This window comes from Stomoxys calcitrans, chromosome 2 (assembly GCF_963082655.1).
Source record: "Stomoxys calcitrans chromosome 2, idStoCalc2.1, whole genome shotgun sequence".
NCBI classification, from domain to species: domain Eukaryota; kingdom Metazoa; phylum Arthropoda; class Insecta; order Diptera; family Muscidae; genus Stomoxys; species Stomoxys calcitrans.
The window spans coordinates 70,786,501-70,813,287 of NC_081553.1; the positions used below are offsets into that span (position 1 = coordinate 70,786,501).

The window sequence follows — 26,787 nt, forward strand, 5'->3', positions numbered from 1 at the left end:
TCCGGTGAAAATTTCGAACCGAACACTGATTTTGGTAATAAAATTCAATGATTTGCAAGCGTTGCTCGTTAGTAAGTCTATTCATGATGAAATGTCAAAGCATACTGAGCATCTTTCTCTTTGACACCATGTCTGAAATCCCACGTGATCTGTCAAATACTAATGCATGAAAATCCTAACCTCAAAAAAATCACCCTTTATAATGTAAACTATGATTTGCTTTGTAGATGAGTGTATACTTTGTGTTTCTTTCTATCTATTGCGATAAAAACATTTAAATGTTTTTGCCACATTTGAATAAAATGCCATTATTTGCATTTCATTTAAAGAGAGTTTAAATGTCATTTAACTTTAACCACTGCAATATATTTTTTTTTTTCTTTGAAATTCTGTATTTAACTGTTTAATGGAAAGAATAAATACTTATCAGAAATTAAATGGAAGGTAGGAAAATATTTTACTTTGTATCTTGGATGTAAAACCAGCTTTCGGGCTAAGAACCGAAATCCATCGGTCAGCGGAGTATAACCGCTATTCCAGAAGGAATTTTTAAATTATGTTTGAGGCAATTGAGTTGACTAATAAACCGTTCTTCCAAATAGTCTTCTACGGCCCCAAGATACTTAAATTTGGTCTGGATTGGCAGCAATTTTGTACGCAAAGTACACATTGTACACATTTTGTACGTAAAGTACCCGTAAACTATGATTATTTGTGTACATTTTTAGTAGAATCCATGGCGTGCTACGTCTTTTACTTTTAATACCCACCACCATAGGATGGGGGCATACTAATCTAATCATTCCGTTTGTAACAACTTGACATATTGATCCAAGACCTCACAAAGTATACACTTAACCAAATTTGTTATTCAAAACAGCAGTTTTTGTCTGCTGAAAATGGGAAAGCAGACATTACTGCAGTTTCAGGAAACATAGGGCTCCTGTATTAGCTACCATTTCTTACTGCTATTTTAACAAACAAAGTCTGCTGTTTTGAGCACACAAGTCTGCTGAAAAAAAATATTTATATGCTAATTTTTATGGTTGCCTGTAACTTGTTATACCCTCCACCTCAAATATTCTTGATCGTTATGACATTGTAAGTCGATCTAGCCAAATCCGTCCGTCTACCAGTCGAAACCAAACTAGCTTTCGAAGGAGTAAAGCTAGACGCTTAAAATTATACACAAATATATATTACCAGCCGAACCGGGCCAGCTCCGCTGCGCCTCCTTTAACTCTCTAATATCTTTTTAGGGTGAGGAGATTTCACCCTGAATGCGGATATCGAATTCGTGCCATTGTAGACTATGACGCTGAACGCATTCGAATCCTGGCAAGAACATCGGACAAAGCGGTGTTTATCCCCTCTTAATGTTGCTGACCCCACCGTAGCGCAGAGGTTTGCATGTCCTCCTATGACACTCAACGCCTGTGTTCAAATCCTGGCGAGACCATCAGAAAATATTTTCGACGGTTGTTTTCCCCTCCTAATGCTGGCAACATTTATGAGGTACTATGCCATGTAAAACTTCTCTCCAAAGAGGTGTCGCATTGCGGCACGCCGTTCGGACTCGCCTAAAAAATGAGGCCCCTTATCATTGAGCTTAAAAAACTTAAAATCAGACTGCACTCGTTGATATGTGAGAAGTTTGCCCCTGTTCCTTAGTGGAATGTTCATGGGCAAAATTTGCAATATTGCTGACATGCATGGTCATTTAAAAAATTACCCCCAAAGACGTTCGGTCTCAGCTATAAAAAAGGTCCCCTATAATTGAGTTTAAACTTGAATCGGAAAGCACTCATTTATGTGTGATAATTTGCCCCTTTTCGGTTCCTGGTGGTAATGTTCTTTCTCAGGATAATGTTCCCATTAGGGGATAGCCATATCCGTCCTTCCGTCAGTCGAAATCACGATAGCGGTCGAACGCGTAGAGCTTGCCGCTTGAAATTTTGCACAGATACCAACAATTGATGTATGTCGATGGGTATTGCAAATAGGCCATATCGGTTTAGATTTGGATATTGCTCCCATACAAACCGGACTCTTGATTTGATTTCTGGAAACTGCAATTTTTGTATGATTTGTCTTAAATTTTGCAGATAGTGTTCTATTATGACTTCCAACAACTGTCCCAAGTACGGTTCAAATCGGTCTATAACCTTATATAGCTCCCATATGAACCGATCTTCCGATTTGACTTTCATAATAGAGCTGGCAAAATATCGATGGCACTATCGATACTATGAATTTTTTATTTTTTATTATTCCAATTTTGAGAGCTTAAGATCACTCTGTAAAGAAAGTACCATTTTATATGTCTTAGTACTTAAATGCACGAATTGAAAGAAAATTTTCTAACCGGCCATATATCATTTATTTAAACCTCATATTGCAATTGCCCTCAAAATTAGGTATCAAATTCGTTTTCTAATCTCATTTAAACTCCTTATTGCAAAAGTCAGCAAATATGTCAGGTTTGGGGTATTGGCCCTAAAAACTATGAATATTTAGTTCCACTCTCTTTAAGACCCAAATTGTCTTGGTGAGCAAATATGTCCTATTTGGGGGTTGTTATGGTGGTGGGACGTCCGTTAGACAGTTTGCCCCTAATGTTGATATCAGATACGGGGTCTACTCCCACATACCTTTAATTTGAGCCCCATATTTCCATAGTCGGTAAACATGACCGGCATGGGGGGTGTTTTGTGGGATGGGCGGCCACTCAGTGAGTTGGTCTTGAAAATATATATCGGATTCGTGTTCCACTTTGAAAACCCTCTTATTTGAGCCTCATTGCAATAGTCGTAAAATACTTACTATTTGGGTGGTGTTGTGGGGGTGGGGTTGCCTCACATAAACTTTTTCCAGAATATTGATATCAGATTCGTATTTTACTCTCAAAGACCTTTCATTTGAGCCCCATATTGCTATGGTCGTGAATTTGTCCCCTTTGGATGATGTTTTTGGGGAGAGACGGCTCCTTAACACTTGGTCCCATATTTGGATATCAGATTCGTATTCTACATTCAAATACCTTTCATTTAAGCCCAATATTGCCATGGTCAGTTTCCTGTTTGGGGGGTGTTTTGGGAAAGGGGTGGACTGCCAGAAACGTGGTCCCACATTTATATATCAGATTCGCATTCTACTCGTAAATACCTTTCATTTGAGTCCCATATTGCCATGGCCGGGAAATAAGTCTGATTTAGGTGTGTTTTGGGGGTTGGGGTGGTCCCCTAGCACTTGGTCCCCCTAGCATTGGATATCAGATACGTTTTCTTATCCTAAATACGTTTCATTTGAGTCCCATATTGTCGTGATCGGTCTAAATATATGATTGGTAGGTTTTAGGGTGGGGCAGTCCCCCTAGGTACCCCATCCGAAATTTGGATATCAAATTTTTATTTTGAAGGGTACAATATGAGAGCACACAAAATTTCGCTTAAATCGGACCACCCATCTCCGAGATCTGGCGTTTCTGAAAATTAGGGTAAGGGGGAGGGTCCGCCCCCCCCCCCCCCCCTTCAGATATCAAAACAATGTAATAGCCTATTTCCACCACGGGGTCATTATGCACCATCTGTGAAAATTTCAAGAAAATCGGTTCAGCCGTTTCTGAGTCTATAAGGAACACACAATCAAACAAACACAAATTGATTTTTATATAAAGGGTGATTTTTTTGAGGTTAGGATTTTCATGCATTAGTATTTGACAGATCACGTGGGATTTCAGACATGGTGTCAAAGAGGAAGATGCTCAGTATGCTTTGACATTTCATCATGAATAGACTTACTAACGAGCAACGCTTGCAAATCATTGAATTTTATTACCAAAATCAGTGTTCGGTTCGAAATGTGTTCAAATTTTGACAAATTTTGTTCAGCGATGAGGCTCATTTCTGGTTGAATGGCTACGTAAATAAGCAAAATTGCCGCATTTGGAGTGAAGAGCAACCAGAAGCCGTTCAAGAACTGCCCATGCATCCCGAAAAATGCACTGTTTGGTGTGGTTTGTACGCTGGTGGAATCATTGGACCGTATTTTTTCAAAGATGCTGTTGGACGCAACGTTACGGTGAATGAACACATTTCGAACCGAACACTGATTTTGGTAATAAAATTCAATGATTTGCAAGCGTTGCTCGTTAGTAAGTCTATTCATGATGAAATGTCAAAGCATACTGAGCATCTTTCTCTTTGACACCATGTCTGAAATCCCACGTGATCTGTCAAATACTAATGCATGAAAATCCTAACCTCAAAAAAATCACCCTTTATAAGAAAGAAGATATATGTACCACAGTAGTGGTGTAGGGTATACAAATTATCTTCGATCGTTATCCTCTCCTAATGCTGGCGACATTTGTGAGGTACTGTAACATTTGGTATTGCAGCCACGTAAAAACTTCACCACAAAGAGGTATCGCACTGGGGCTCGCCGTTCAGGCTCGGCTTTAAAGGAGGTCCCTTACCATTGAGCAAAAACTTGAATCGGAAAGTACTGATTGATATGTGAGAAGTTTGCCCCTGTTCCTTCATGGAATGTTCGAGGGAAAACTAGCTTTTTTACCTCCCACATTTGGTGTAAATGAATTTGCCAAATAAAGGCTTCCGCTTTGATTTCTTCGAAATCCCATCCCAGTTATTCATAGTTTTCATGTGAGTTGAGTCTTCCTACATAGAGAGTTTAGATGTTCTGAATCAACTTGAAAATATTTAAGAAAATTAAAACCATGTAACACAACAAATAAACCAAATTGTGCTCAAAGTAAATTAATCGCAAATTCCTCAGTGGGGAGTATTACATGCGCTTTTGAAATTCATTTACCATGAGCCATAACTGCTAACGCGTCTAACGCCCTTTGGGGAATCGCATTACGAGCAGAATGCAAAAACCTTTGTTTTTGCTGCCTTTACCCTAGTCGTCATCACAATTTGACATTTTGTGGGTGTTTGGTTTCGTTTGTGCGACTCTCGTCAACCTCCAATGCTCAAAACATTTCAAAAAATCGGAACATGATTCAAACGAAAATTTCCTGTGAAACAAAACAAAAAAATTCGAATGAAAATTTATGCAATTACACGTACACTGAATGACTGTTAAATGTTCGTAGAATTTTCACTCCGCTTTTTAATGGTATTGAATTTTCGCCCCATTTCATTTTCAATTGCATCGCTGCATTGCTTTCCACTTTTTGTTGTTTTTTTTTTTTAATGCTCATTAATGTCGAATTTTCAAATTGCAAATATGACAAAGTAGGAATGGAAATAAAAACACGCAAAAACGCATTCACAGCCAATGCAATTGCATTGCATACAGTCACATACACACACCCACAGGTGGTGTTAAATAACGCCAACATTAACATTTATTTCACCGGGCCACCATGGCACATAGGTAACACTTAAATGAAGTGTTAATCGCTGTCAATAAAGCAATGTGATGTGGATAAAGAAACAACGATGAATGAAAAAACATGAAACGAACAAACCTCAAAAAAAACTGAACGCAGCCAATTATTGTTCAATCGCAAAGCTTCTCAATTATGACCACAAAAAATTCTTCGAACATGATATATTATGTTCTGGGTTTAATAGGGTGGGTAAAGAGGATCTTTTTATACCCCCCACCGATGGGGGTATATTCCATCCCTATAACGTATATATATTTTTGCTCGTGGTAAAACTCTAAGACCGTCTAGCCCTGTCCGTCCGTCTGTCCGACTGTCTGTGGAAATCACGCTACAGTCTTTAACAAGTAAGAACGTGCTAAGTTCGGCCGTGCCGAATCTTAGGTACCCTCCACCATGGATCGCATTTGTCGAGTTCTTTGCGCGGCATCTCTTTTTAGGCAAACAAAGAATAATGAAAAAGTATTGTTATGCAATTGGAGATATATCAAGTTATAGTCCGATTCGGACCATAAGTAAATTGAATGTTGAAGACCCGGTTAGGGGTATGGGCCCTAAAAACTATCAATATCGTGCTCCACTCTCTTTAAGGCCCAAATTGTCATGGTGAGCAAATACGTCGTATTTAGGGTTGGTATGGGGGTGGGTCGTCCCCTAGACAGTTCGTCCGGAATGTTAATATCAGATTCGTGATACCTTTCATTTAAGCCTCATATTCCCATAGTTTGCAAACATTTGCATTTTGGGGGGTGTTTTTGGGCGGCCACTCAGTGACTTGGCCCTGAAAATATATATCAGATTCTTGTTCTACTCTAAAATATCTCTTATTTGAGCCCCATATTGCAATGGTCAGCAAATACGTCCTATTTGGGTGGCTTCATGGGGTTGGTGTGGCCCATAAACATTTTTTCCCGAATATTGATATCAGATTCGTGCTTTACTCCCAAAGACTTTTCATTTGAGCCCCATATTGCTACAGTCGTAAATTTGTCCGCATACCCCAAGTTTTTGGGAAGGGATGGACCCCCACAAACTTGATCCCACATTTCGATATCAGATTCGTATTCAATTCGCAAATACCTCTCATTTGAGTCCCATATTACCATGGTCGGTATATAAGTCCGATATAGGGCTGTTTTGGGGGTTGGGGTGGTCCCCCAAACACTTGGTCCGACAATTGGATATCAGATAAGTTTTCTTCTCTTAAATACCTTTCATTTGAGTCCCATATTGTCGTGATTAGACTATATATATATATATATTTGGTAGGTTTCGGGGGTGGGGCGGCCCCCTAGGTACCCCATCCAAAATTTCGATACCAATTTTTTGTTTGTAGGTTACTATAAGAGAGCACACAAAATTTTGGTTAAATCGCTCCACCCATCTCCGAGATCTGGCGTTTCTGAAAATTAGGGTAAGGGGGAGGGTCCGCGCACCCTTCAGATATAGAAAAATGTTGTAACCTTTTTTCACCACGGGATCATTATGCACCATCTGTGAAAATTTCAAGAAAATCGGTTCAGCCGTTTCAGAGTCTATAAGGAACACACAAACAAACAAACACAAATTGAGTTTTATACCCTCCACCATAGGATGGGGGTATACAAATTTCGTCATTCTGTTTGTAACTACCCGAAATATTCGTCTGAGACCCATAAAGTATACATATTTTTGATCTTGGTGACATTTTATGTCGATCTAGCCATGTCCGTTCGTCCGTCCGTCTGTCCGTCTCTCCGTGCGTCTGTCCGTCCGTCCGTCCGACTGTCTGTCGAAAGCAAGCTAACTTTCGAAGGAGTAAAGCTAACCGCTTGAAATTTTGCACAAATACTTCTTATTAGTGTAGGTCGGTTGGGATTGTAAATGGGCCAAATCGGTCCATGTTTTGTTATAGCTGCCTTATAAACCGATTTTGGGTCTTGACTTCTTGAGCCTCTAGAGGGCGCAATTTTTATCCGATTGGAATGAAATTTTGCACGACGTATTTTGTTATGATAGCCAACAACTGTACCAAGTATAGTTTAAATCGGTCCATAACCTGATATAGCTGCAACACAAACCGATCTTGGGTCTTGACTTCTTTAGCCTCTAGAGGGCGCAATTCTTATCCGATTTGGCAGAAATTTTGCATGACGTATTTTATTATAACTTTCAACAACTGTGCCAAATGAGGTTCTAATCTGTCAATAACCTGATATAGCTGCCACATAAACCAATCTTGGGTCTTGACTTCTTGAGCCTCTAGAGGGCGCAATTCTTATCCGATTCGAATGAAATTTTGCTTCACGTTTTTTCGCTATGAATTCCAACAACTGTGCTAAATAAGGTTCAAATCGGTCAATAACCTGATATAGCTGCCACATAAACTGATCTTGGGTCTTGACTTTTTGAGCCTCTAGAGGGCGCAATTCTTATCCGATTGGAATGAAAATTTTCACAACGTGTTTTGTTAAGGTAGCCAAAAACTGTGCCAATTGTGGTTCAAATCGGTCCATAACCTGATATAGCTGCCACATAAACCGATATTGGGTCTTGACTTCTTGAGCCTCTAGAGGGCGCAATTCTTATCCGATTGGAATGAAATTTTGCACAACGTGTTTTGTTAAGATAGCCAACAACTGTGCCAAATAAGGTTCAAATCGATCCATAACCTGATATAGCTGCCACATAAATCGATCTTGAATTTTGATTTCTTTAACCACTAGAGTGCGAATTTCTTATCCGATTTGAATGAAATTTTGCACGAATTATTTTGTTATGATATCCAACAACTATGTCAAATAAGGTTCAAATTCGATCTGGGATCTTGACTTCTTGAGCCTCTAGAAGTCGCAATTATTATCCGATTTGCCTGAAATTTTGTACGACGGATCCTCTCATGACCATCAACATACATGTTTATTATGGTCTGAATCGGTCTATAGCCTGATACAGCTCCCATATAAATCGATCTCACTATTTTACTTCTTGAGCCCCCAAAGGGCGACAAATGCGATCTATGGTGGAGGGTATATAAGATTCGGCCCAGCCGAACTTAGCATGCTTTTACTTGTCATATATAAGATTTCGCTATAATATGGGACAGTGTGTTTTGTTAGGCCTCTCGACATCCTCATTCAATACTGTCAAGGTCGGTCCAGATTTATATATAGCTGCCATTTAGACCGATGTCTCGATTTAAGGTCGTGAGACCATAAAAGATGAATTTATAGTCCGATTTCGCTTAAATTTGTGACAGTAAGTAATGTTAGCCCCTTCGATATCATTGTTTGATTTGGCCCAGATTAGTCTCAATTTGGATATAGCTGCCATATGGAATTGATCTATCGATTTAAGGTCTTGGGCCACATAAAAGGCGCATTTATCGTCCGATTTCGCTGAAATTTGGGATAGCGAGCAATAAAAAAAAAATTTGTCTATTCAAAGAGAGACAAAACACGGCGTAACGTTAAAACGTCGATTGTTATTTATAAAAACTATCATAAAAACCAATGTGTTTTTATCAAAGCCTTATTGTTTATTCATTTGGCTTAATATAATGACACTTCGATAATGCCAATTCAGATCTTTTTTGCAGACAGAAAAAAACAGCTCATCTGTTTTTTTTTTGCATTAAAATTAGTCCATTTAATAAAATTCATTTAAACTTAAGCGATAAGCTAAAATATGTTAATAAACAATGGGAAACATAAAAAAAGCCCCTCCACCATACACTCAAACTCTGCGGCAGTGCATGATGAACAATGAAAAATACGATAATGGAGCTTCAAGCAAATCCATTTTCATTTCCAATTCAATTATTTTTGGACGAATTTTTTCATTTTGTTTTGTGTGTTCTTTATGAGGCCTATGATGAATATGAATTTCATTCATAAGTCTATTAATAATAGAACCATTCAGATTTATTTTCATAAAATCGATGATGCTTAAGAAATTACGTCAATGGGGGAAGAAAAACTGAAACTGCAATTCAATAATGACTGCAAATGTTGTTCAAATGATTTTGTGTTCTTTTTCTTACATCCTTCCTTTGTAGATGGTGCATTTCTAATGTTTCCGCATGGAAATTTGGAAACACTTGAATTGGTTTCCCTGTTTTTTTTTTTGTTTCGAACATTAAAATAACTCGTATTTACATATGTTTGGAACATTTCTAAATGAGTTTTCAGTCCATTAAAATAATTAGAAATACGCATTTGTTCAGTAAATACTATGGGTAAAATTATTGTATTTGTTTTTACTCTACGCTGATAATGGTTTTATGTATTCGATGTTATTTATTGCCATATGTCAATGTAATAACACATTTATTATGATTATCGATTGGAAATTAATTTAGGGAAAATTTAATTTTACATTATGCACGATATCTCAGTGAGGTAATATAAACAAATAAAAGCGTGCTAACATCGGCCAGGCCGAATATTATAGGGTTGCCCAAAAAGTAATTGCGGATTTTTCATATAGTCGGCGTTGACAAATTTTTTCACAGCTTGTGACTCTGTAATTGCATTCTTTCTTCTGTCAGTTATCAGCTGTTACTTTTTGCTTGCTTTAGAAAAAAAGTGTAAAAAAAGTATGTTTGATTAAAGTTCATTCTAAGTTTTATTAAAAATGCATTTACTTTCTTTTAAAAAAATCCGCAATTACTTTTAGGGCAACCCAATATATACCCTCCACCATAGATCGCATTTGTCGAGTTCTTTTCCCCATATCTCTTTTTAGGCAAACAAAAGATGAAAGAAAAAAATTGATTTAATATTGGAGCTATATCAAGCTATGGTCCGATTCGGACCACAGTTAAATTGAATGTTGGAGACCATAGTAGTAGTAGAAATCATTTTGTAAAATTTCAGCCAATTCGAGAAAGAATTGCGCCCTCTAGGGGCTCACGAAGTAAACTAGAGAGATCGGTTAACATGGAAGGATCAGGCTATAGATCGATTCGGACCATATTTGACCTGTATGTTGAAGGTCATGGGAGAAGCCGTTGTACAAAATTTCAACCAAATTGGATAATAATTACGCCCTCTGTAGGCTCAAGAAGTCACGAACCCAGATCGGTTTAAATGGCAGCTATATCAGGTTATGAACCGATTTTAACCTTATTTGGCACATTACAAAACACCTCATGCTAAATTTCAGCCAAATCGGATAGAAATTGCGCCCTCTATTGGCTCAAAAATTCAAGATCCCAGATCGGTTTATATGACAGCTATATCACGTTATGGACCGATTTCAACCATACTCAGCACAATTCTTGGAAGTCATAATAAAACACCTCATGCAAAATTTTAGCTTCTCTCATGACCTTCAACATACGTGTCTAATATGGTCTGAATCTATCTATAGCTTGTTGCAGCTCCCATATTCCCATATAAACCTATCTCCCGATTTTGCTTCTTGAGCCCCTACAAGGCGCAATTCTTATCCCAATGAACTGATATATTACACAATGACTTCTACAATGTTCAGCATTCATTTATTGTCCGAATCGAATGATATAGCTCCAATAGCATAACAGTTCTCATTCAATATTCTTTGTTTGCCTAAAAAGAGATACCGCGCATAGAACACGACAAATGCGATCCATGGTGGTGGGTATATAAGATTCGGCCCGGCCGAACTTAGCACGCTCTTACTTGTTTGTCCAAAGACAGGTTAAGTTTGAAAATGGGCTATATTGGACTATATCTATCAATTTGAGGTCATAGGCCCATTAAGGTCACATTTATCATCCGATTTCACTGAAATTTTGAATAATGTGCTGCGTAGGGCTCCTCGACATTCGTACTGAGTATAGTCAACATCGGGCTTTATGTAGACATAACTGTCATATAGACCGATCTCCCAATTTAAGGTCTTGGGCCCATAATAAGCGCATTTATTATCCTATTTCGCTGAAATTTGGCACAGTGACCAATTTAGGACTTTTCGATATCCGCTTCCAATATGGTTCTGATTGGTCTGTATTTGGATGTAGAAAAATGTAAATTTTGCCCATGAATATTCCACTAAGGAACAGGAGCAAACTTCTCACATATCAATGAGCGCAGTTCGATTCAAGTTTAAACTCAATAACAGGGGGCCTCCTTTTTATAGCCGAGTCCGAACGGCATGCCACAGCGAGACACCACTTTGGAGAGAAGTTTTACATGGCATAGTACCTCATAAATGTTTGCCAACATTAGGAGGGGAAAACCACCGCCGAAAGTTTTTTTGCTGATGGTCTCGCCAGGATTCGAACCCAGGCGTTCAGCGTCATAGGTGGACATGCTAACCTAAGGTACTGCCGTTTTAAGGTCTTAGGCTCATTAAGGTCACATTTATCATCCGATATCACTGAAATTTGGAATAATGTGTTGCGTTGGGCTCCTCGACATTCGTACTGAGTATGGTCAACATCGGGTTATATTTGGACATATCTGCCGTATAGACCGATCTCCTGATTTAAGGTCTTGGGCCCATAATATTATTACCGATTTCAGTTTATTACCCGATTTCAGTAAAATTTGGCACAGTGACCTTTTTAGGGCTTTTCGACATCCGCTTCCTATATGGTTCGGATCGGTCTTTATTTGGATGTAGCTACCATATATACCCATCTCCCGATTTAAGATCTTAGGCCCTTAAAAGGTGCATTTATTTACCAATTTCACCAAAATTTTGCACAGTGGGGTGTGTTAGGCTCTTCGATATCGGTGTTCAATATGGCATATTATCATATTTTAATATAGCTGCTGCGGAAGCCACCGTAGCGCAGAGGTTAGCATGTCCGCATATGACGCCGAACGCCTGGGTTCGAATCCTAGCGAGAATATCAGAGAAAATTTTCAGCGGTGGATATCCCCTCCTAATGCTGGCGACATTTGGGAGGTGCTGTACCATTTGGTATGGTAGCCATGTAAAAACTTATCCACAAAAGAGGTATCGCACTGCGGCACGCCGTTCGGAAGCGCCTATAAAAAGGAAGCGGCCCTTATCATTGGGCTTAAACTTGAATCGGACAGCACTCAATGATATGTGGGACGTTTGTCCCTTTTTTCCTTAATGGAATGTTCATGGGCAAATTTGCATTTGCATATAGCTGCTATACATACCCTTCTCCCGATTTAAGATCTTGAGCCCATAAAAAGCGCATTTAATATCAGTGAATTGTATTTATTGGACCACTCGAAGACCGTGCCGAGTTGGCTTCAAACCGGACCATATTTCAATATAGTTGCTATGGGTTTATAAATGATGCACTTGTCACCGGATTATGACGAAAGGTGGTTAACATATATACCGGAGGTGGTGGGTAATCAAAGTTCGGCCCGCCCGAACTTAAAGCCTTTTTACTTGTTACTTGTTTTCCACCTTTTAAGAGATATGTTTTATCCAACTTTACTCAAACAAAAAAAAAAAATTTTTATTTCAAACCTATTGCGTTTTAAACCAATTGCCTTCTCAAAGTACAAAATGTTATTGGTAAATGCCTTTCATGAAATTCCCACATTGCATGTTCTCTTCCAATTGATGTTTAATTAAGCCCAAAATGGTTTTACATGCAAAGAGAATTTAATTAAAGAAAATAATGGTGGTTATTCTGAAATTGGTAGGCATTGGAGTTAATTTTTTGTAGCAGTACACCCAATTATTTAAAGAGCTTTGTTTTAATCGTATTTACGCTAATTAAAGCTTATTATAACAATTTTAGATTTGTTAAGAGAAAAGGTTTTAAGGAACTTTTTAAGTAAATTCTTACTAAATTACTTACAATTAGAAAATACATTGGCTAATTATACCACTTTTCAGAAAAACGGATTAATTTGGGAAAGAAGAAATTTTCTGTGTCAAGATAAAGCCTTCAATACAAATTAAATCTCATAAAGACAAAATCATAAATTTTCACAACTTCCAAGGTATTCATCGAAAAAAAAGAGTATCAAATGACAACAGACTTTTCCGGTTTCCAAAATGATTTAAAAAACCAGTAAGGGAAGTCAAAATTCGGGAGGAGCGGACTATATAATACCCTACACCACTAAGTCTGTGTACTATTTTTTTTAATACACAGCACCTTTGTTTAAATATAGTCAGGCTTTAATTTGGCATAACTTTTGAAATATCGAATAGAACCTTAATAACGAATATATCGAAAAAAAACCTTCATATGGCCTTAACGGGCCATATCGAAAGAAAGATATATATGGGAGCTATATCGAAATCTGGACCGTTTTTCATGAAATTTTCTGCACAAAGTGGGTCGGCAAATGAAACAGCTCACGCTATATTAATACCCTCCACCACAGGATGGGGGTATACTAATTTCGTCATTCTGTTTGTAACAACTCGAAATATGCCTCTGAGACCCCAGAATGTATATATATTTTTGATCGTCATATCATTGTCCGTCCGTCCGTCTGTCTGTCGAAAACACGCTAACATTCGAAGGAGTAAAACTAGGCACTTGAAATTTTGCACAAATACTTTACTGGGCCAAATCGGTCCATGTTTTGTTATAGCTGCCATATAAACCGATCTTGGGTCTTGACTTCTTGAGCCCTTAGAGGGCGCAATTCTTATCTGATTGGAAAGCAGTTTTGCACAACGTGTTCTGTTATGGTATCCAACAACTGGGCCAAGTATGGTTCAAATCGGTCTATAACCTGATATAGCTGCCATATAAGTCCATCTTGAGTCTTGACTTCTTGCGCCTCTAGAGGGCAGAATTCTTATCCGATTGGAATGAAATTTTGCACTACGTGTTCTGTTATGGTATCCAACAACTGGACCAAGTATGGTTCAAATCAGTCCATAACCTGATATAGCTGACATATAAATCGATTTTGGGTCTTGACTTCTTCAACCTCTAGAGGGCGCAATTCTTATCCTATTGGAATAAAATTTTGCACGAAGTGTTTTATTATGACATTCAACAACTGAGCCAAATAAGGTTCAAATCGGTTCATAACCTGATATAGCTGCCATATAAATCCATCTGGGGTCTTGACTTCTTGAGCCTCTAGAGGGCGCAATTCTTATCCGATTGAAATGAAATTTTGCACGACGTATTTTATTATGACTTTCAACAGCTGTGCCAAATAAGGTTCAAATCGGTTCATAACCTGATATAACTGCCATATAAACCTATCTGGAATCTTGACTTCTTGAGTCTCTAGAGGGAGCAATTCTTATCCGATTGAAATGACATTTTGCACGACGTATTTTATTGTGACTTTCAACAGCTGTGCCAAATAAGGTTCAAATCGGTTCATAACCTGATATAGCTGCCATATAAACCGATCTAAGATCTTGACTTCTCGAGCCTCTAGAGGTCGCAATTATTATTCGATTAACCTGAAATTTTGTACCACGGATCCTCTCATGAAGATCAACATACGTGTTTTTTTTTTGGTATGAATCAGTCTATAGCCTGATACAGCTCCCATATAAATCGATCTCTCTACCAATACGATCCATGGTGGAGGGTATATAAGATCGCTTTTACTTGTTAAAGAAAAGGCCAAAATTGTTATTTCTACAGCTTTAAAAGGCCACATCGGATGGTTGATATATATGGGAGCTTTATCTAAATCTGTATTGATTTTAATGAAATTTTGTGCTCATATTTGGATGTCAAATAAAACAGCATATGCAAAATTTTGTAGAAATAACGAATGAAAAATAGATATGGGAGCCATATCTAGATCTGAACCGTATTGGGACTTCAAATCAAACACCTCACAGTAAATTTTGTAGAAATCGGACCAAATTGTGGCTAATAAAGGCTTAAAAGTCCAAATCGGATGGAAAATATATATGGTAGCCACATCTAAGCATCAACCGATATTGATAAAATTTTGCACTCGTATTGGAACTTCTCATTAAACACCTCACGCTACAGTTTGTAGAAATCGGACCAAATTGTGGCTAGTACGACCTTAAAAGTTCATATCGGATGAAAGTTATATATGGAAGCTATATCTAAATGTGATCCGATTTTTTTCAAAATCAATAGCGTGTCCTTGGACCAAAAAAGTGACTTATGCAAAGTTTTACGACAATCGGACAACAAATTCGACCTATAACTTGATCAAAAGAATACTTGGACAGACAGACGTATATAGCTAAATCGAATCAGGAAGTGATTCCAGGCTGATCGGTATACTTATCAATAGGAGAAGAGCTAGTCTCCGTCTTAGCTTTGCAAACAAATGCACAAAGTTATAATACCCTATACTACAGTGGTGGTGTAGGGTATACAGATTGACTTTGATGATAACCAAATGAAATTACAAGAAAACAAGAAGTAAATCCCATGTCAACCGGTTGTACGCACCGGATTGACCCGATGGAGTCCTTTATGGGCAAGGGCTTCCCCCTCAGTGTCCTTTTTTCGTCATGGGAGAGGCATATTCCGGAGTGCCTTCTCCACACGCTTTTGGTCCGTGCAAAAATTTAACCACGGACCCTGTTCCTGTTCGGATTGCCAGAACCGCCTCCATCATTGGTCGTCAAGATGTAACCGGTGCATGGAGTGAGAGCATTTTCGATCTTGCTCTGGCCTTACATCACTACGGGAGTATAATCGCACTGAATATGTTGCAAGGTGCTGTGCGAACATAGGCAGCGGTGGGACACAAGCATCGCCGTCTTCGCCTTCTGCGTCCTCGGCTTCGGACTCTGTGACCCCCTCGACATCTGCCGTGCGACAATATACGCACCACCAGCACCCAGGATTCCAATATTGCCAGGCCAACGCCGTGAAGTTTATCTTTCTTGTAATTGAATTGCAATGGTTTGCGGGGCAAGATCGATGGGATGGTGAATTTTATGAGTCGGAAGAACATATTGTTTGCAGCGATCTAGAAGACAAAGCTGACGAACACCTGCAGCCTAAACAGTTGTCACGGATACAATGGAGGTGGGGGATTGCGTTTCGTGATACACCAATCCCTGCAGTATAGACCGATCTTGTCTGCGCCAGGCGCTAGTGACCCCTACATTGAATGCATGGGGATAGCACTAAAGTGCGGTACTGCCGAGATAGAGCTATACAACGTGTACATTCCGCCGGTTGGTAGTTGTGTCCCAGTTATAGCCAAGCTTACAAGGCCAACATAAGTGGCCTATTGACTGGCCATAATCGTCTAATCTTTCCAGAAGACTTTAATGCGCATCACGTTTCATGGTATTCTCCCCTAGGTAACGACCAGCGAGGCATAGCTTTGGAAGTGCCGATTGAAGGCTCCAAGTTCTGCACGGCGAATGAAAATACCCGCACTAGGATTACCAGAAGGTGCAGCAGCTCGCCAGACATTTCCATTGCATAGCCTGATCTTCTGAGTGACGTATCCTGGCAAGCCGTCATATGTTTGGGATCAGACCACCTCCCCATAGTTCTCACCATCAACCGACCACTCGACTTCATAGTATCTGAGCGCCGGGGGTGTATCAATCAAAAGAAGGCCGATTAGGTCGGCTTCGAAGAGTACACCAATCGCCGCTTCAGCGAACTGACACCCCCCTCGAATGTGCTAGTTGTCGAGAGGAAATTCCGAGACATTATTAACGCAGCAGTCGCTCGCTTTATACCAGCCGGTCAAATACCCTAAGTGTGGCCCAATTTCCCGGCGCAGGCAGTGGAACTCTCAGACGAGAGTGATGGCGTTCGTTTCACGAACCCCACTAACCCCAGAATCAGTGAGCTGAATCTGGAAATGAACAGGGTAGTCAACGAACATAAGCGGATTTTGTGGCTGGAATACTTGAAGCCATGTTACTTAGGCACCGGTTTAGGTAAGCTGTGGTCTACTGTAAAGACACTCTCGAATCTCGGTAGACGGGACAACAGGACCTCAGTCACTTTTGGCGACGTAACTGTGACTAATCCGAAGAGGTGTGACATGTTGTTCAATCGTCAATTTATTCTGCATCCCGAGATTGACAGGGTCTCTGAGCTAAAGAACAGCCATCACAATTTACTGTGGGCCAAGTTACAAATGTCATCCGCTGCGCTAAGTTATCCAAGGCGTTGGGTCCCGACGGTATCTCTAAACTGATGCAGAAGAATCTGAATCTACCTGGAGTCGAGTACCTTACAATTGTCCTTAACCTATCTTTGAACACTCTTATAGTGCCCGATATCTGGAAGATGGGCAGGGTTATCCTGCTACTGAAGCCCGTGTACCCGAGGACCCGGGTGCGTCGTACAGCTCCATCTCCCTATTCTCACCAATAGCCAAAACGCTTGAGGGACTACTCCTCCCGAACCTAGTTGGAGAATTTCCATTCGCCGAGCATCAGCATGGATTGAAAGACTGCATAGTATAACAACTGCTCTGAATGCTATCACGTCAAGCATTTGTCGAGGCTTCTATCAGCCCAGGCCATGCGATTGGACGGTCGTCGTGGCACTGCACGAATCGAAGGCTTTCGACACAGTTAGCCATGCCAAATAGTTTGGCATCAACCGATTTAGACCAAACTTTTTCATTTTCCATTTCAACCAACCGGATAAGAATTGCGCCCACTAAAAACTCAAAAATTCTAATCGGTGGATCGGTTTATATGGCAGCTACATCAGATAATGCACTGATTTAGACAATACCTGGCACCGTTTTTAGAAGTCATTCTTCAACGATACGTGCAAAATTTCAGCCAAATCAGATTAGAATTGCGCCCTCTAGAATATCAAGAAATCTAATCGAGACATCGGTTTATACGGCAGCCATGTCAGATTATGAACCGATTTTAACCATACTTAGCACAGTTATTAGAAGTACCAAAACACCACGTTCAAAATTTCAGCCGAATTGGATAATAATTGCGCCCTCTAGAGGCTCAAGAAATCAAGACCCAAGATCGGTTTATATCGCAGCTATATCAAAACATGGACCGATTTGGCCCATTTATACAATTCCAACCGATCTACACTAATAAGAAGTGAAAATGCAAATTTAGCCCATGTACATTCCACTAAGGAACAGGAGCAAACTTCTCACATATCAATGAGTGCAGTCCGATTCAAGTTTAAGCTCAATGACAAGGACCTCTTTTTTATAGCCGAGTCCGAACGGCGTGCCGCAGTGTGACACCTCTTTGGAGAGAAGTTGTACAAGGCATAGTACCTCACAAATGTTGCCAGCATTAGGAGGGGAAAACCACCGCTGAAATTTTTTTTCTGATGGTCTCGCCGGGATTTGAACCCAGGCGCTCAGCGTTATAGGCGGACATGCTAACCTCTGCGCTACGGTGGCCTCCACACTTATAATAAAAAGTATTTGTGCAAAATTCCTAGCGCCTAGCCAGACGGACGGACATGGCTAGATCAACTTAAAATGTCATGACGATCAAGAATGTATATACTTTGTGGGGTCGTAGACGCATATTTCATGGTGTTACAAACGGAATGAGAAATTAGTACACCCCATCCGATGGTGGAGAGTCGATTTGTATAAAATCATTATCAAAAAAACCAAGGTTAATAAAGTCAGTTTGAAGTTGTGAGAGAATTCATTGTACAAAATGTTAGCCTAATCGGATGGAAATTGCGCCCTCTATAGGCGCAAAGTATCTTACATTACAGTGTCGCATTGCTTATTTTCGTTTAGTTTGCAACAAATTTTACTTTGGTGTTGTCGATAGTGCCATCGATGTTTTGCCAGCTCTAGTTCTGAGTCGCGAGTGATCTAGCCACGATAGCGGTCGAACGCATAAAGCTAGCAGCTTGAAATTATGCACAGATACTTAATATTGAAGTAGGTCGTTGTGGATTGCAAATGAGCCATATCGATACAGATTTGGATATAAAACGATCTCCCGATTTGACTACTTGAAAGCTACATTTTTTTCCGATTTGGCTAAAATTTTGCAGATAGTCTTCCGTTATGACTTCTAACAACTATGCCACGTACGGTCAAAATCGGTCTATAACCATATAAACCGATCCCCCGATTTAACTTCTTAAGCCACTGGAAGCCGCAATTTTTTGTCCGATTCGGCTGAAATTTTGAATGTAGTGCTCAGTTGTGACTTTCAACCACTGTACAAAGTACGGTCCAAATCAGTCTATACCTCATATAGCTGCTATGTAAACCGGTCTCTCGATCATTCCTGCTTTAATTTTTGCTGGTTTGACAGTACTTTAGTATGTATTATTAGAATAAAATTATGACATTCAACTAAATTTATTTTGCATACATTTTTAGCAGAATCCATGGTGGCGGGTTCCCAAGATTCGGCCCAGCCGAACTTAGCACACTTTTACTTGTTACACTCAACCAAATTTGTTATTCAAAACAGCAAAAATGTTTGCTAAAACAGCAGTTTTTGTTTGCTGAAAATGGGAAAGCAGACATTAAGTTGAAATTTGCCACAGATACATCTTTTGATGCACGCAGGTTAAGTTTTGAAAGAGCCAAATCGGACCATATTTGGATATAGCTGCCATATAGACCGATCTGCCGATTAAGGGTCTGAAGCTTATAAAAGCTTTATTTATTACCGGATTTCGCTGAAATATAAAACAGCGAATTGTTTATCCCGACATCCGACCCAAATATGATCCAGATCGGACCATATTTAGATATAGCTGCCATATAGACCGATCTGACGATTTAGGGTCTCAAACCGGACTTCGCTGAAATTTGAAACAGTGAGTTGTGCAAAGACTTCCAACATTTGACACAAATGTGTTTTAGATCGGATCATATTTAGATATAGCTGCCATATAGATCATACTGACGATTTAGGGTCTGAAACCTATAAAAGCTGCATTTATTACCCGAATTCTCTGCAATTTTAAACAATGAGTTGTTGTAGGCCTCCTCGACTCTAATATGCTTCAGATCGGACTATATTTAGATATAGTTGCCATATAGACCGATTTGCCGATGTACGATTTGAAAAACTACATTTATAACCCGATTTTGTTGAAATTCGAAACAGTGGCTTATAGACCGATCTGCCGATTATGGGTCAGAAGCCCATAAAAGCTTTATTTTTTACCCAATTCCGGTAAAATTTGAAATAGTGGGTAGTTTTAAGTCTCCAGACATCCGACCAAAATATAATGCAGATCAGACTATATAGATATAGCTGCCATATAGACCGATCCTCCAATTTAGGGTGTAAATCCCATAAAATGCAGGTTTATTGCCTGATTTCGCTGAATCTATTACTTGTAAAAGAGTTCTCGGGACCTAAATAAAATATGATCGAGATCAGCCTCTGTTAAGATATATATCCATAGTTACATCTATTTAGTAGTAGAGTTATAATAAAATAGGATGATAATTATATCCATGGTGGCGGTATTCAAAATTCTTAGCACGTTTTTCTTCTTCTCAGATAATGTGGAAGTCGTCGAGCAAGGCGTTGTACTAAGTTTTGGGAAAATTGGTTAATTAATGCGATTGCAATGGTTCTAGGAGTGAAAATAGGGCTATATATATATTGGGTTGCCAAAAAAGTAATTGCGGATTTTTTAAAAGAAAGTAAATGCATTTGTAATAAAACTTAGAATGAACTTTAATCAAATATACTTTTTTTACACTTTTTTTCTAAAGAAAGCTAAAAGTTACAGCTGATAACTGACAGAAGAAAGAATGCAATTACAGAGTCACAAGCTGTGAAAAAATTTGTCAACGCCGACTATATGAAAAATCCGCAATTACTTTTTGGGCAACCCAATATATATAAGAGCTATATCTAAATCTGAACCGATTTCTATGAAATTCACCAGTAATGTCGAGAGTCATAAAAAAATCCTTCCCTCCAAATTTCGAGGGAATCGGTTAACAAATGACCATTTTATTTCATTATTTCTGCAAATCGAACGAACATATATATGGGAGCTATATCCAAATCTGAACCGATTTCAAGCAAACTTCTCATATATTGTGGTAGTCGTTGAGGAAGGCGTTGTACAAAATTTTGGGAATATTAGTCAATAAATGCGCTTGCAATGGCTCTAGGAGTGAAAATCGGGCTATATATATATGTGAGAGCTATATCTAAATCTGAACCGATTTCTATGAAATTCACCAATAATGTCGATAGTCATAAGAAAATCCTTTCAACCAAATTTCGAGAGAATCGGTAAACAAATGACCTTTTTATTGCATTATTACTGGAAATCGGACGAACATATATATGGGAGCTATATGTAAATCTGAACCGATTTTTTCCAATTTCAACAGGCTTCGTTTCAACAGGCTTTCGCCGAAAAACGTGCCCATACTAAATTTGAAGACGATCGGATGAAAATTGCGACCTGTAGTTTGTACACAAATTAACATGGACAGACGGACAGACAAACGGACGGACAGACAGACGGACATAGCAAAATCGAATCTGAAAGTGATTCTATAGTAGATCGATCGGTATACTTATCAAGGGTCTATCTCTCTTCTTTTTGGGTGTTACACAGTAGTGGTGTAGGGTATAAAAATATGTGTGCGGAATGAAATTTTTGGTGATAATTGTACGACGCAAGCAAATGTCAAGAGGATCGACAACGCTTTGACAACGAACCACGTCCAGGACAACCATCAACATCAACTCATGATCAACAAGTCAAGAAATCAAGGACGATGACAGTCAGAGACCTTACTGACGATTGACAGTCAGAGACCTTACTGATATCGTTGGAGTATGGGAGGGATCAGTGAAAACCATTTTAAAAGATCACTTGGGCCTATGAAAAGTCAAATCACGATTGGTTCCAAAACCACTAAACTTCTTTAATACCAGTATACAGCGACAAGTTGACATTTGTTAAATAATGCTTTCCGACTACCAATATGAACAACCGACATATTCGCCAGATTTAGCTCCGTATGAGCTAAATCTTGAGTTTGGCTATTCAGCAAATTCAGGCGACCGCATCGGGAAAATAAAATTTCCCATGGTGGTGGGTATAAAAACGTTAAGAAAAGTAAACTTAAACTCAGAAATCTTTTTTCTAATTTTATAAAAAAAATATATATATATTCACCTTTTACACTTTCAGTTGCACAAACAGAAGTATGTAACACTGAGGTTTAATATATTATAAATATTTTTCTTAAAATTCTTTAAATTTTTTTTTTTATGTTGTTGGAAACACTTTCTATTAGCACTTATTTAAATAGACGAATAAACGTGTAAACATCAAAATTATTAAACGATTTGTAACTTGTGAATTATTTCTATTGAAGCCGGCAAATACTGTATGAGTTTTTGTTGATTATTTCATATAGATTTTTTTTCTTTAATATTTATAACAATTTTGTAATTTTTTCTTATAAATAAAATATTTTGCTTTGTTTTAATTAAACTGCACAAAAACAAACACTTCACTTTTGGGTTTGTAATTTTCTTTTTAACTGCATATGTTTTATTATATATACTTAAATATTTGAATTTCATTCATTTCTCACGTATGGCTTGAATTCTTGAAAACACACTTATTTTTCATTTACTTGACTTGGCTCATTATACTTGTTATTTAATACTTGGTTAGGCGTATGTTTAATGCTCACTGATTTCCTTTTATATTTGCTTAAGCTCTTTGTTGTAATTTTTTCTTCTTAAAACTTATTTAAATTCCTCACTTTATGTAGGAAACCAATTTCATTGTGCCCTCACTTAGTTAAGGGTTTAGCAAATATTTGACACCTTTAAATGTTGTAACACTTGGCCACATGTTTTGCCCTTAAAGAGACATGCAGCAAAACTCTTTTGACTTTGACACTTGACATTTTATTTTGCGAATTGTTCCGTTATCAATGAACTTTATGCCACGAAGAGTCCACGTAGACTGAATGCGCTCGAGACAAGAACTACTCTATCGACGCTGCTGTTACAGCCGCTGTTGCTGCTGCTGCCGCTGTCAAATGATGATGTTCTTGTAACGGCATTTGCTAAGGAAGTGCTTTCGTCTACATCTACAGCCTTTGAACTTCAAACGTGTTGGTTGAAGGCAGCGACGGCGGCAAAAGCAAATCCTTTTGCAACTTCGAACCTTGAGACCCCGTGATACAGTGACACACTATCATGAGCACTTGTCGGATGTCGTTCTCAATTCACTTTCCGTTTTCAGTAGGCTAAAATATCAGATGGCATACGCCCGCAAGGTTTTCGTTCGTCTTTTGTGAATTAGTTTTCTTTTATCGCTCTCTATTCTAGACATAGAGAGAGCGAGAGAGAGAGAGTTAACAGCGTGATGACCGCTTTGTCGGCATTTTCAACACAAACTGATTTTCCATGTGCTTGTCTGGCATTCGTTTGGCCCAATACGAGTTGTGTTTTCAATGGTCCAAAGCACGACTCGACACCTAAAGCAGTCAGCAACAAAATCCACATGCACAACAAATACAAGCATAATATAATCCACAAAAAAAGCATAGCCCCACCAATTTCCATAGTGGGGTTTTTGTTTATGTATGGTGAATTTCTAGCAAACACACACGCACAGAATTTCCCCTCCAATAAACATGCCATTCAAAGAATGCTGTTTGGCTTTTCTTAGCCAATAAAGGGGATTTTCTGGGGGAATGGGTGAATTTTTCCATGGTGGAATTAGGGTTGCTGTAGTTAAATAAAGTAAAACATCTATTATAATAAAATAAATTTAAAAAAATACAATAAAATTATAATGAAGTAAAACAAGTAAAAGCGTGCCAAGTTCGGCCGGGCCGAATCTTATAAACCCTCCCCAGTTCTTTGCCCGATATCTGCTTATAGGCAAACATAGGATAATTGATAAGAATTGCTATGATATTGGAGCTACACGATTGGGGCTATACTGGTTTGGCTGTTGGACACCAAAGTGGAAGTTATTGTGCAAAATTTCAGCCAAATAAGATAAGATTTGCGCCCTCTAGAGGCTCAAAAAGTATAATCAGGAGATCGGTTGATATTGGAGATATATCAGGTCATAAACCGATTTAGATCATACTTGGCACAGTTGTTGAAAGTATTTCAGCTATATCGGATAATATTTGAGCCCTCTTGCGGCTCAAAAAGTATAAATAGGAGATCGATTTATATGGGAGCTAAATCAGGATACCCCCCATTCTTGGATACATTTTTTAGACTATTATATCGATCTAGATCATAATTGATTCAGGTGCAGAGTCTTATATAAGTCACGGTTTCGAATTTCAGCTAAATCGGACTATAAAAGAGATTTTTTTGGGGACTAGCTATGTCCAAACATGATCCGATTTACTGGAAATGTGCCCTTTATGGATTTAAGACCCTAAATCAGAAGATCGATCTATTTGGCAACTATATCGAAATAAAGCCCCAAATGGGGCAATCGAAATCCAAGTCCAACTCACTCTTCTAAATTTCAGAGAAAACGGGAAATCTGTTAGGCTTTTATGAGATCGACACACTATATCGGCAGATCGGTCTACATGTAAGCTATAGCGAAATATGGTTCGATCTGCACCATATTCACTTCGAAAATCAAGTGGTTCAACTTACTATTGGGAATTTCTGCCAAATCGGCAAATAAATGAAGGTTTTATGGGTTTAAGGTCCAAAATTAGTCTATAAGGCCACTATATTCAAATATGGTCCGATCTGGATTCGGATATCAGGTGGCCTAGTTGAACTTACTCTTTCAAGTTTAAACGAAATCGGGACATAAATGAGGCTTTTATGGTCATAAGGCTCAAAAGCGGCAGATCGGTCTTAATGACAACTATATGAAAGGGCAAACAGAAAAGTCGAGAAATAAGTTAAGGTTTTAAGACCTTCGATCCGCAGATCAGTCTATATGAAAAATGCAAAAAAAAAGCAAATTTGACTATAAACTGTCTGATTCAAGTTTAAGCTCAATGATAAGAGACCTCCTTTTTATAGCCGAGTCCGAACGGCATGCGGCAGTGCGAACCCTCTTTGGGAAAAGGTTTTAACATGGCATAGTACCTCACAAATGTCGCAAGCATTAGGGGGATATGACTACAGTAGAAAAATTTTTGTTTGATATTCTAGCCAGGATTCAAACCCAGGCATTCAGCGTAATGGGCGGATATGCTTACCTCTGCGCTACGTGTCCTCCGATAACTTAATGTTTCAAATTTCAGCTAAATCGGACAATGAATGTGGCTTTAACGGGCTTTAGACCCTAAATCGGCAGATCAGCCTATATGGCAGCTATGTCGAAATATGATCCGATCTGGACCATATACGGGTCGAATGTCGGAATTTTTAATATAACTTATTGATTAAAATTTTAGCGAAGTTAGACGATAAGCGCGGCTTTTATGGGCCCAAGATCCAATCAAGAATTGTACCTGCGTATAGACTAAATACACACACATATACACATTTAAATTCAATATCTTCATTTTTATAGACTGTAGCGTGATTTTAACTAAAGGAAAGTTCAAACCATGGACCGGTAGGTCCAATTTTGTTGTGCATACTCCACACACTTTTTGCAGGTCATCCGTATTTTTTAGGTACCGAATTCCCGGAAAGTTTCCAAGAATGCCAACCTTAGAGATTTTCAAGCAAAAAATATTTCACTTAAAAATCCGCTCTTGGCAACCCTACTGTGAATTCATTTCCTATATGGCATCCACACATTATTGAATGAATGAACCAAGGCATGTATGTTTTGTTTTCAAAAGCTTATGTTATGTTGTGGGGTTTGCTTAGATTTGTTGGGGCATTCTCTTCTTCGGAAATAAATTCTAATTTTCTAAGGAAATATCTACTGATATCTTATGAAAACCTATACTTTGCTGTTGACAAGAATGTATGTTTTTGTTATTGAACAAAAATTGCTGTAATAATGTTCTATTTTGCATTTGTCTTACCATTGAAATAGTGTCACACATTAGACACATGGCCATAACGATCAATGATGCTGATAATCTCTGATTCTACATTATTGTCGAAAGGATTTTTCCTCTATGACTCAAACAAAGTCGTAAGGTTTAGAAAGTTTATTAAATTTGAATTTGAAGAGATTGACGATCTTATCAGGACATTATAGAGAAAAAGAAATAATTTCAATTTGGGAAGTAAGGCCAGCTTATATAAATAATATAAAATACAATAAAATAAAAAAAGTTAAAATAAAATAAAATAAATAAAAATAAAATAAAATAAAATAAAATAAAAAAAAAATAAAATAACAAAAATAAAATAAAATAAAATAAAATAAAATAAAATAAAATAAAATAAAATAGAATAAAATAAAATAAAATAAAATAAAATAAAATAAAATAAAATAAAATAAAATAAAATAAAATAAAATAAAATAAAATAAAATAAAATAAAATAAAATAAAATAAAATAAAATAAAATAAAATAAAATAAAATAAAAAAAAATAAAATTAAATTAAATTAAATAAAATAAAAAAAGAAATAAAATGAAAAAA

General features: G+C 38.1%; 1 protein-coding gene across 2 annotated transcripts in view; it reads right to left on the reverse strand.

Moving 5' to 3' along the window:
* The window catches only part of LOC106089393 (octopamine receptor Oamb), a 409,732-nt gene extending 386,130 nt beyond the window's left edge, over positions 1-23,602 (reverse strand). The window contains exon 1 of one of the 2 annotated variants that reach the window (XM_059363782.1): positions 22,401-23,598. The gene's annotated coding sequence lies outside the window, so the exon portion shown is untranslated. Of the gene's footprint in view, positions 1-22,400 lie in introns of both variants that reach the window. The other variant, XM_059363781.1, reaches the window with a different exon arrangement.
* Positions 23,603-26,787: the final 3,185 nt, after the last annotated feature.